General features: G+C 50.2%; 1 long non-coding RNA gene across 2 annotated transcripts; it reads left to right on the forward strand.

Moving 5' to 3' along the window:
* Window positions 1–8,841: 8,841 nt before the first annotated feature.
* LOC125148491 (uncharacterized) lies at window positions 8,842–12,013 on the forward strand. Of its 2 annotated transcripts, XR_007145584.1 has the most exons (4): window positions 8,842–8,919; window positions 9,278–9,392; window positions 9,798–9,905; window positions 11,956–12,013. It is a non-coding gene; the product is annotated as an uncharacterized LOC125148491 (long non-coding RNA). The 2 variants fall into 2 exon arrangements; XR_007145578.1 differs by lacking the exon at window positions 8,842–8,919 and having other exon boundaries at window positions 9,252–9,392.
* The last annotated feature ends 5 nt before the right edge of the window (window positions 12,014–12,018 follow it).

Raw genomic sequence — 12,018 nt, forward strand, 5'->3', positions numbered from 1 at the left:
AATTAAGAAAATAATATAAAGTAACTCCAAAGGAAGAAAATACTTGACAATAAATCACCCTACAGGCACCTGGGTGTCACAGTCAGTGAAGCATCTGACGTTGGCTCAGGTCGTGACCTCATGACTTGTGTTCTGAGACCTCTGATGGCCTCTGTGCTGACAGCTCAGAGTCTGGAGGCTGCTTCAGATTCTGTGTCTCCCTTTCTCTCAACTCTTCCCCACTCATACACGTGCTCTCTCTCTCTCTTTCTGTGTGTGTATGTGTGTGTGTTTCCAAGTACCTCTCTGTGTCAAGAATAAATAAACATAAAAAATTTCAAAAAGAAAAGAATGAATTTAACCAAGAAGATGAAAGACCTCTTTACTGAAAACCAGAAATCAGTGGAGAAAGAATTTGAAAAGACAGAAATAAGCAGAAAGACATTCTATGCTAGTGGATCCAAACAATTAAGATTATCAAAATGTCCACACCACTTAAAGCCATCTACACATTCCCTAGGTGTAATCCGTTCAAACTTGAAGCACGTTCCCAAAAATAGAATAATCCTTCAAGGTGGACAGAAGCACAAAAGGCTCTGAATACCAAAGTCATTGTGAGAAGGAAGAAAACAGCTGGAAGCACCATGCTTTCTGATTTGAAACTAGATATCAAAGCTACAATAACCCAAGCAGTACACTATTGGGGTAAAAGCAGACACAGGTCACTGGACCAGAACTGAAGGCCCAGGAAGAAACCCACACATATGTAACCAATTATTTCACAACCAAAGAACCAAGAGTATAACCTCAGGCAAAGGCAGTCTCCTCAATAGGTGGTGCCCAGAATCACTGGGCACAGAAAAACAACAGGCGTGGAAAAACAACTTGACACCTATTTAGCATCACACACAGAAACAAAGTTAAAATGTATTACAGACTTGAGACCTGAAACCAGAAAGTCCTGGATAAGACCTTGGGCAGGAGGTGTGGGAAATCGCACAACGATGTCCTGAGTTGGGAGATTATAGGGAACGCTTTGCAGAGCAGATCACTGCTCTCTGGCCTTCCTGCAAACAGTTGCAGCAGCTCACTTACCTAGTTGGTGTGTATCTGGGGGGCAGGCGAGACTTGGCTGATCTAGTGCGTGTGTATCTAGGGGTTGGGTTCTGCATGGGCTCACCAAGTCCTTGGACCACGTTCTCACATGGAATATTTTATCCTGTCTCGATGTGGTTCGCACCATGTCTTCAATACGTTCTTTCTAGCATGTGGCCCGCTGACGAGTTGCACATCGTTTGTAGGCTTAATGACTACGGGAGCCTGAGAGCAGCTTGCGGAGACGTCCCTTAAACTACCTGTCACCTCTCTTTTATTTCCATGGGGTCTGAAGCAACCCTTTCTGCTGTCCTTGGCTTTGCTGGACAAAGCCAAATGCCAAACCCACGAGAAGGTTTGGATCTCAGTCTTGACTTGAGTTTTGGGATTTGACACCAGAAGCCAAAGCTACAAAGGAAAACTAAACAAGTGGGACTATGTGAAACTAAAAAAAACAATCTCTGCACAGCAACAATATCTTTCACCAAATGGAAAGGCAACTAGTGAATGGGAGAAAATACTTGCAAACTACATATATGGTCAAGGGTTAAAACACAAAAGGTATCAAGATCTCCTACAGCGCAACAATGCAAAAGCAAAGAGCAATGATGGACCCGGCAGAGTCCCGAAGAGGCATTCTTCCAATGAAGACATACAGATGGCCACCACATACATGAAGAGAAGTTCCATGTCACTCCACATGAGGGAAATGAAAGTCCAAAGCCAAAGAGATATCACCTGAAACAGGTCTGAACGGTCTTATCAAAAAGACAACAAAACACAAGCGTCGGGACACTATGGAAGAAAGCGAATCATTGGGCCCTGTTGGTGGCATTGGAACTTGGTGCAGAGGCAGTCGCAAACAATGTAAAGTTTCCTCACACAATTCAGAGGAGAACATCCATATCATCCAGCAACGTCCCTCAATTACCCCCCTAGGTACAACTCAGAACACAGGAAATCACTAACTCCCGAAAATACCTTCACACCTGTTATTATGCCAAAGTGTTTTATAATAGCCTGGAGAGCATTATGCCAAGTGAAAGAACTCACACGGAGAAAAACACATACAGAATGCTCACACATATATGGGGAATCTGAAACAAAAACTAAGAAAAAAAAAACAAAAATCCTCAAAACAGAATGAAACAAGCCCATCAATAAATACATAAAGATGATTGCAAAGGTGGGGGGGGGGAGCAGGAAGGAGGGAAATAGGTTAATGGTCAAGAGACATTACTGAATAAAAAAAGACCTTGTCAACAGGGAAAGAGACAGTAAAGGTGACTCAATATCTCAAATTCTAGCTTCCTCTATTTCAGAGACCTTAGTTCAGTCCATTCCCTTCACTAGACCTACGTGAATAGTAATGAATTATCAGGTCTTGGCAGTTTTTGCAAGATGAGTACTTTACTTAAGATTTCGTATCCAAAAGGACAGAGTGCTTACATTACTAGGTAACTTAGATTTTCCATTATTTTTATGGTTTATGATGTCACAAAAAACTCCTTAGATCTAAGTGGACACTTTCATTACTCTAAACATATGTACAAACCACTAAAACAGTACAATAAAGGTAAGGTGCATTGTCCATCGCACAAAACTGATTGTTTTTCTCCTTGTTGTAGCGAGCGTTTGGTGACGAAAAGGTTCCGGGTATCGAGTTCCTTATCAAATTCCATGCGATGGGTTATGCAGAATATAGTAATCATGGTAATCAAGAAAATAATGATCCTCAAGAGAATCATAATCTCCTGAATTGCTGACAGAGACAACTCACCTCCCGAGGGAAAAACAGATGCCTAGGAGCCTCAGCTGCTCAAAGTGGCCTACACCACACCATCTTACTGAAAACATAAAGCACCAGTCAGCTTGATATGTACGTTTGGGAAAGCCTCAGTTCTTAGACTTTTGCTTTCGGTGAGGTCACGGTGCTGCCTGCAGGAAGTTTTCATCCGTTGTAACAGCATTGGGACACACTATTGAAATGAGAATTTCCTATGCAACAAAACTATGTCTCTGGAAAGGACTGGGACACTGTCGCGGTCCGGACTAACTACAGGACACGGCATCGCAGACACTTACACAGATGCACAAACACAAACGCCAACAACCTGACACAGGTGGAACCCATGCAATGAAAGAGCATTTGCTCAAGACCTCATTTCCAAAGGAGGCTGAGAGACCAGCACGGTCTGCTCAGATACAAATGCACTGGTTTCTAGAGACCCGGTCACCTCAGAGTCACTTCTCCCTCATGCTGCCTGGTGAATCCTGGAGGAGATGTGATTCATAAGGTCTGAAACTCTTGAAAGACGGAACAAATGCAACACAGGAGGCACTCCACGGAAAACGGGAAGCAACACGCCCCACGGATAGGAACAACAAAACCCACAAGTCTGCCTTGGACAAGGAGCTTTTCCATCCACCTTCCTCGCCAGAGTGCGAAGAAGAGGTTCCCACCCAACATGTCCCAAAAAGATGACTTTGGACTCCATCCACAACACCCAGTTCTCTTCAGCACACACGTCCATGTAGGAAAGAGTCTGCACCACCCTCTAAAACACAGAAGCGCCACTTCTTCCTGGCTCACTGGCTACGAGTTCATTGATTGAATGCAAATTGCCTTCAGAAATGAAGAGTTCAACAGGGAGTTGCACTTACCCTAATCCAGACCGCTACCCTGTAGTCCCATTGACTCCCACGATAGAGGATCCCCTTTAGCCACAAGTGGGGTGAGATCTCCCCCTTCCCATCAGAGGGTGCAACTCTGCCACGAGGGGCGGGGCGCGGCGGGGCCGGGCAGGGCAGGAGAGCAGGTGTGGAGGGGGGAGGCAGGAGGCCTGTGTTCACCTGCTGCTTCCACTCTCAATCCCTTCAACACCGTCCCCTGCTGGCCTCCAGCAACTCAGGCCCACCACCCTGACTCTCCCTGGAATGTTTCTCTGGAATCTCAGGTCCCTTGTGCTTCATTTTCACAGGCAGGAATGTTTCCTCCTGCTCATGATTGCGACTTCCCTGGCCCTGCCTTGATATTTTCCCACAACCGCAGGTCCACGCTTTCCTTCCTTCGTTTGTTCGTTCTTTCGTTCGTTCCTTCCCACCTCCACCCTCCAACCACCAACCCCGTCAGACCTCCATGGCACTCAGGTCGCCCCCCCCCCACCCCCGACCTGAGCCACGCCCCAGACCGGAGCCTAACCCCCTAATGGATCTGGGGCCTCCTCCTCCAGGGAACCCGGGTCCAACCCAGAAAGCTCACTCTTGAGTCCTCCAGACTGCAGCCGCAAAGGAGCCCAAGAAGAACCCGGAGCACAAGTGAGGGGGGAGGGGTCATGGAAGGGGAAGACAGAGAGGGGCAGGGTGGAAGGCCACATGGGACCTTGTCACTAGGATCCCTACCTTGGCAGCACCGCGACTGAGGCAGGTCCTGGAGGGAGGCTGTGGGTCTCAGCTGCTGCACCTTTAGGCTTCTCCCAAATGTCTTTCGGGCCCGCCGCGGGGGGGGGAGGGGAATCGCATCGCGCTCTGCCCCTGCAAGGGCTGGCACTCCAGCACAGCAACCAAAACCGAGGCGACCCGGGAGGGTGTCGCACGCCCTGGCCTCTGGTCCAGGAGCAGCAGGAGCAGCAGGGCCACCACCCTACTAGGCTGGAGGCTCATGGCTCCCAGTCTTAACCGCGTGGGGGGCGCGAGCGCTACCGTTAGCGCTAGGGCTATCCCTAGGGCAACCGCCAAGGTTACCGGGTCACAGGCGACAGGCAGCAGCATGTCCCAGGTCGGGGGAGGCGGGGTGGGGGGCGTCAGCCCCTGACTGGCCCAGACACTTGGGGGCCTGGGGCGGTAGACAGGCTGGGAGCCAGGATACAGAACACCACTACAGCCTCACCTGTGCCCCTCAACGGGCTCCGCCCCTGGCCCAAGCGCATGCGCACACTTGTGCGTGCCCTCCCGCACACCTGCTTGGTCCCGCGATCCAGGCCACCCCATCCCCCCATCCCCCTACCCCCGCCCCCCCCTCAGGGGGCACAGCTCCTGGGCGACAGGGTCTGCACCACTGCACCTCGCTGGGCCCACCAGATGCTCTGACCGCCTACCCGCCAGCCTGACACCCAGGAGCCAGGCAGAGGGCTCCAGAGACCAGGCCAGTGGGACAGGGACTAGCAGGTGTCTCCTCCAAAGTGGACAACTCCCTTTCTCCCCTCAAGAAACCCAGGAGGCTTCTGCAAAGCAGGTTTCCCAGGGAGGTGCCTCGACGTGAACCCAGTGCTCCCTCTTGCATCCTAGGCCTCTGTGTTTGTTCTTCACTCCGCCTCACGTTGCCGCCAACCGTGGACATCTATCTGTAGCTGTGCACCGTCCTCGCTCATGACCCATGACCGCAAGGGCAGCCCTAAGGGACAGGGAGACACACTGGGCACTCGAGACTCCTTCCAACTCCCTTTTCCTTGAAAGGCCGGTGCTTTTCAGCTCTGTATGCCCTTCCCATGGCCCTACCTGGACTGCACCCCCAGCGGTCCCACCCTCAACTCCACCCTGCCACCGCTGACTGTGGCATGTCCTTCAACTCTGTGGAACTGCCTGTCCACCTCCACTACCTCACAACCCCCATGTTTTCTTCACAGTGTGCCTCAGATCCCAACTCCTCCGTGCCATTTTTCTTTTCTTGAGTTTCATTGCGTTTCAACGTTTCTTTCTTTTGGTGAGAATGACAGGCCATCACCCATGCGATTGTGCAGCAAGCATCGACTGAACGTGCAAGGTGTACCAGACCCTGCTCTGGATGGCGAAGTGTAACTGAACACAGATATATGGAATACTTTCCATTTAACTGGCTAACTGGGCTGCAGTTTCAATATTCACACTATACTTGCAGTCATGTGGTTGATGAGCGTTTTCGTACTTGAAAACAACCATCGTAGGAGGCACTTCATTGACTTCTCAACCACAAGTCGTTTACTTCCTACTGGCCTAGATCTTAATGGAATTTCTTTAAATGTTTTTGAATGGTTCTTTTTGAGAGAGAGGGAGACAAAGCGTGAGTGGGGGAGGGGCAGAGACAGAGGGAGACACAGAATCGGAAACAGCCTGTCAGCACAGAGCCCGATGCGGGGCTCGAACCCACGAACCGTGAGATCATGATCTGACAAGGCGGTGGACACTCAACCCACTGAGCCACCCTGGCGCCCCGATACTCTCATATATCTTAATACTATATGTCTGTAAGCTCACTAATCACAATTTTTTACTTATTGTTTTCCTAATTCTTCTATTTAAAAGTTAATGATCCTTCACTTCTTAAAGATATTCAGGGATAGCGATAAAACGTCACATTCATTAATACGTAGAGATGGCACACAAACACACACATAGATGTTTACTCTTCTTTTTTCCTTCATACAATGTGTCCCGGAGGGAGAATATTTTCCTTCAGCTCAGGAATACCTTCGTATGTTTTGTGGTGCATATCTAGGGATGCATTTTCCATGGTTTGTGGGACATAGGTTCTCACAGATCACTACTTAAAAATCCTTGCCTTGAAAGCAAGGAATGAGTGAAAAGGTGGATATTTTAGGCACTCTAGACCAGGCTGATAACATGCTCCCAGGTGCATTTCCTTGTTCTCTTTCCCCTTGATCGCCCCTTGTGCTGCTGGTTGTGCAAGTACCTGATATCCTCGGGAGGGAGAAGGGACAAAATGGAGGAACTCTGCGGTCCTCAGTGACCACATGAAGGACTTTAGTCTCCAATCTAAACACACACCCAGCTCTGTCATGTGAGGAAATCTATGGGGACATGCTTTTTGAAATGTGGCGCGTTCTCTGGTAATTCAGCATAACCTAATACACGTACGAAATGTTAACCCGCAAGGTAACTTAGACATCAGACTAGTTCCATGAAAATTGGCTGTTTCAGTCAGTAGGGCATGAGACTCTTGATCTTGGAGTGTGATTTCACGCCCCAAATTACGACTAGAGTGGACTCAACAGATATACGATAAAATAAGTATTGGAAAATGACCCAGGTAAATTAGACTACAATGACTGAGCTGCTAATTGGTGGGTGGGATCCCTTTACCTCCTCAGTCAGCCCCCGGGAATGAGCATCTGAGCATTCACATAGTGTCAGTGCTGGTAAGGCAGCCACGTCTTCCCTCTAGGAGTTCAAGGACTAGCCAGGAAGATGGAAAGAACATGAAACAAAAATGGGAATGATATGAGCAAGGACTCCATAGAAAAATTCAAGGTGCAACAAGTGGGTCCTGAGCTCCACCAGGGGAGGGTCTGACAAGGCTGTGCTGAGGAAACGTTAATATTTCTTGCCGCAGTGCAAGACGAGTCAGCCCTGCTCAAGTCCGAGGGAATGTATCCCGGCAGAAGGCACAGTGGAGCAGACACGCGGAGGCAGAGATCATTGTTTCAGAGGGGACGTGTGAAAGGAGACCAGGGAGACCGGAAAGAGCTGTGGAGGACAGCAGGGAGGGAGGGTGAGGAGGGCCAGGGCCTGGGGCAGAAGGAGGTTGTCACTACTCTGCTCTAGTGCCGTGGGACAATATTCCCCCACCCTTAGTGGCTTCCCCATAAACTTCCCACCTCACAGGCCCAGGGGACCAGGAATTCAGCAGGGCTCAGCTGAGGGCTCCTGCCAGAGCCTCTCAGGAGGTTGGGGCTGCTGTCATCGCTCAGACAGAATCTGCTTCACTCAACCCCTGAACCCACTTCAGGGTGGTGGCAGGATTCAGTCCACATCGAGTGCCTTAGTTCTTCCCTGTCTGTTGTTGTCTCTCAGGGCTAGGCTGTGTGTACCTGTCCGTGTCACGACTCAACACGGGGGTTGGTCCCCACTGTGAGGAGCTGAGAGACAACACAGAGAGGGACAGTGAGCATGTGGCCATACCATACAAATTTTATCACCTAAACTTGTTTGGTCTGGGGCCACGGTGCCATCTTCTTTGCAACAGAAATCAAACACTACGTCCATACCACACTCCAGGAAGGAAATGCCACAAGGATGTGTTGACAGGATGGGGGCATCCCAGGGAGCCACTGAGGGGAGGAGAAAGTGAAGACCCTGCTAGGGTCAGTGCCTTGCCCAGAATCACAGACGGGTAGAAAGTCAGAACCAGGCATGACCCCAACTTCATGTCCTCAAAATGGGGTCCTGGATTTGACCCAGGATTTCGAAGGGGGTCTGGAAAAGGGTGTGTTACTGTCACTGGGTGCAGACATGGAGGTGGCGTGGGGGTGAGGCTGAAGAGGAGCGTCACAGAAGACATCCCAGCACGTTCTTCCCTGAGGAGGACCCCCAGGCCAGGGCAACCCACTGAGTGCCACCCTGTCCCCATTGTATGTACCCAGTGGAAAGGCAGGGAATGGCTCGTGGCACACTACTGACAAAGTCTACGTAAAAGAGACTTCTGTCCTACTAGGCCCCAACTCCAATCCCTCCTGTAGGGATTGCTTTAGAAAGTAGAGAACCTAAGCTCCTAGGAAATGTTTGGCCATCCTTCCCTAGGTGGGGATGTGACCTTCTGGGACCCCAGAAAACGAGCACTGGTAAACACACATACACACACTCACACTCACGCACGTACGCACACCTGGAAGGACTGTGGGCTGGGATCAGAGGAGCAGCAGAATCAGAGGAGGTGAGACGTTGAAGTCAATGTGGTTGGATAAACTTCCAACAGGTGACACCACTGCTCCAATTTCACAGGTATCATCCCACATATGCCTGAGGACATCCTGAGGACATCCTGAGGACATGCTAGAATGATCTCCATTGGGCGGAAAAGACACGGACCATCCCTGAGAAGCACAGTCGCGAATCTGGGACCAGAAAGAGGTAAGAAAGAAGAGTTCTGTCTCAACCCAGATAGGTCTCACAGCTGGGACGCTGGCTGCCCCCAGAGCTTCTCAGGGGACTGTGGAGAGGGGTGCATTGGTGGAACTGTGTACCGATGTGACATTTCATGGAGAATGGGAGTGAGCAGTCAGCAAAGAGAGGACTATTTGCAAAGGTGTTATCCCAGAGGGGGACTCAGGAGGCGGATCCTAGGCCGTGACATCACTTTGCTCACAATAGGCCCCAGGAAAGCTTGGAACTCCTGTAACCTGGCACCCATGTTCTAGGAAGGTCCCATACCAGGCTCACTTGCCTACAGACACAGAGACTTGAGGATGTTCTCTTGTTGTTTTCCCAGGTACCGGGGCTCTGGATGCCAGAAACCCCAGTGCGCAGGATTACTCAGATGTTGGAGAGGTTTCCTTAACCCACGCTGGCAATGCCTCAGGATGTTTTCCAGGAGGTCACATAAGGTAACACAGAGCAGCCTGGAGCAGGCCAGGTCAGGTCAGCTCATAGCTCTTAACCTTCCCTGGGCACCCCCATCCCCTCATGTTCAGTTTCGGGGAAAGGGGGACATGGGGGCCGGTCCTCCCCGGGACCGGAGCAGGTTCGATGGCAGTGGACCACCTGGTGGACCCATCATGGCCATGCACATGTCATGCTGGAAGGAGGGAAAAGGGGTCTCTGAGGTGCCTCTAACCTGTAAGAGGTTGAATCCAAGGCCCTCACGCCACCTTGCTTCTCCTCCTTGGGGGAGGTTAGTGCACACTGTGGTGTCATATCTGGAATGAATTCTTATGGGTCTGAGGACAAGTGAAAGCAAGCAGACACGGCTTTGAGGACTCCTGCCTGCCTGCTGGGCACTGTCTTTACAGAGCCACATGCCACAGATGGAGGACAAGCTGAATGAGAGCCCCTGCTCTACTTCCCTGAAGGAAAGAAGGAAGCCCCATGCCATCAGCACGAAGCCCCGCTGGCTCAGGGTGAGTGCAGGTACCAGGGAAACCCAACACCAAGGGCCCAGAGCCAATGCAAAGAATCCCAGGGCCCAGAAAACACACTGCTGCTCCCCTGGTAGCTCTCGGAGACTCCTGGTCCCAGATGAACCTGGAACCCCATCTGCTCCCCAAACATGCCAGCAGGGCCCAGCCCCTGCCACGGCCAGACGCAACGTCACTCTCCACTTATTTGCAGGAAGATCAGAAAAGAGGCGTGAGACCATTTCACGTCCCATTCTGTCTAGAATGTATTGGCATTGTTGTACACGTTTCCCCGACGAACGTTCCCAGGGGTCCCGGGTCGCCCGACCATCCTTCCACACCTTCTCCACGTCTGACACACGTTCGTGAGGAGCAGGGAGATTTTTACCCAAAGGACATGGGGCTCATTGCATTATGTCTAATGCTCTGCACTTTGGTGGCCAAGCAACACGCCCCTGGGGCCCCTCCTAATCAGGAGCAAGGGCCTTACCACCTAGACAACATTCTGGAAATGTGACCACTCACCTCACCCGTTCAACCCTTCACAAATGTGGGACTGTGACAGGATTCCCTTCTCTTGCCATGTCACAGTGCTGCACTGAACATCCTACATGTCCTATTATCCTGATCCAACCTCTGCCAGGTACTGTCCCTCTCTTCAGATCCCCAGAATGGACTGTGCTGTTAGAAATCACAGGGACACTGCTGTTCATGTGGGGAGGTGCCGTGCATACTCATCTAACAATCTGACCTGAGATTCTTTTTCCTTGGTGGTTTTTTTAAAAAAATATATAGGAAATTTATTGCCAAATTGGTTTCCATACAACACCCAGTGCTCATCCCAACACATGCCCTCCTCAGTACCCATCACCCACGCTCCCCTCCCTCCCACCCCCATCAGCTCTCAGTTTGTTCTCAGTTTTTAGGAGTCTCTTATGCTTTGGCTCTCTCCCACTCTAAGCTGTTGTTTTTTCTTCCCCTCCTCCATGTGTTCCTGTTAAGTTTCTCAGGATCCACAAAAGAGTGGACACCTATGGTATCTGTCTTTCCTTGTATGGCGTATTTCACTTAGCAGAACACTCTCCAGTTCCATCCACGTTGCTACAAAGGGCCATATTTCATTCTTTCTCATTGCCACGGAGTACTCCATTGTGTATATAAGCCACAATTTCTTTATCCACTTATCAGCTGATGGACATTTAGGCTCTTTCCATAATTTGGCTATTGTGGAGAGTGCTGCTATAAACATTGGGGTACAAGTGCCCCTCTGCATCAGCACTCCTGTATCCCTTGGGTAAATTCCTAGCAGTGCTACTGCTGGGTCATAGGGAAGGTCTATTTTTAATTGTTTGGAACCTCCACACTGTTTTCCAGAGCGGCTGCACCAGTTTGCATTCCCACCAACAGTGCAAGAGGGTTCCTGTTAGTCCACATCCTCTCCAGCATCTATAGTCTCCTGATTTGTTCATTTTGGCCACTCTAACTGGCGTGACGTGATAGCTGAGTGTGGTTTTGATTTGTATTTCCCTGATGGGGAGCGACGTTGAGCATCTTTTCATGTGCCTGTTGGCCATCCGGATGTCTTCCTTAGAGAAGTATCTACTCATGTTCTCTGCCCACTTCTTCAGTGGATTCTTTGTTTCTCAGGTGTGGAGTTTGGTGAGCTCTTTATACATTTTGGATACTAGCCCTTTGTCCGATAGGTCATTTGCAAATATCTTTTCCCAATCCATTGGTTGCCTTTGAGTTTTGTTGGTTGTTTCCTTTGCTGTGCAGAAGCTTTTTATCTTCATGAGGTCCCAATAGGTCATTCTTGCTTTTAATTCCCTCGCCTGTGGGGATGTCAGATCGGAGATCCTAACGTGTTCAGCCATTTCCCAACTCAAATTCTCGTGTGATTACCAACATCCTTCTTCAGAGTCTGGGCACCCAGGTCTCACTCTTGCCACAAGTCACTGACGGCTTGGGGGTTTGGTCTGCATTCTGGACCCCAAGCCTCCTGATGTCCATGGTGCTGTGTCTGACTCTGTGTCCCTCCTGTGTTCTACCTCAGGGTATGAACATCTCACCCATGCCCGACAATGAGAACCGTGAGGAAGGGACCATGGAAGGAGGC

Source organism: Prionailurus viverrinus, chromosome A2 (assembly GCF_022837055.1).
Source record: "Prionailurus viverrinus isolate Anna chromosome A2, UM_Priviv_1.0, whole genome shotgun sequence".
Lineage (NCBI taxonomy): Eukaryota > Metazoa > Chordata > Mammalia > Carnivora > Felidae > Prionailurus > Prionailurus viverrinus.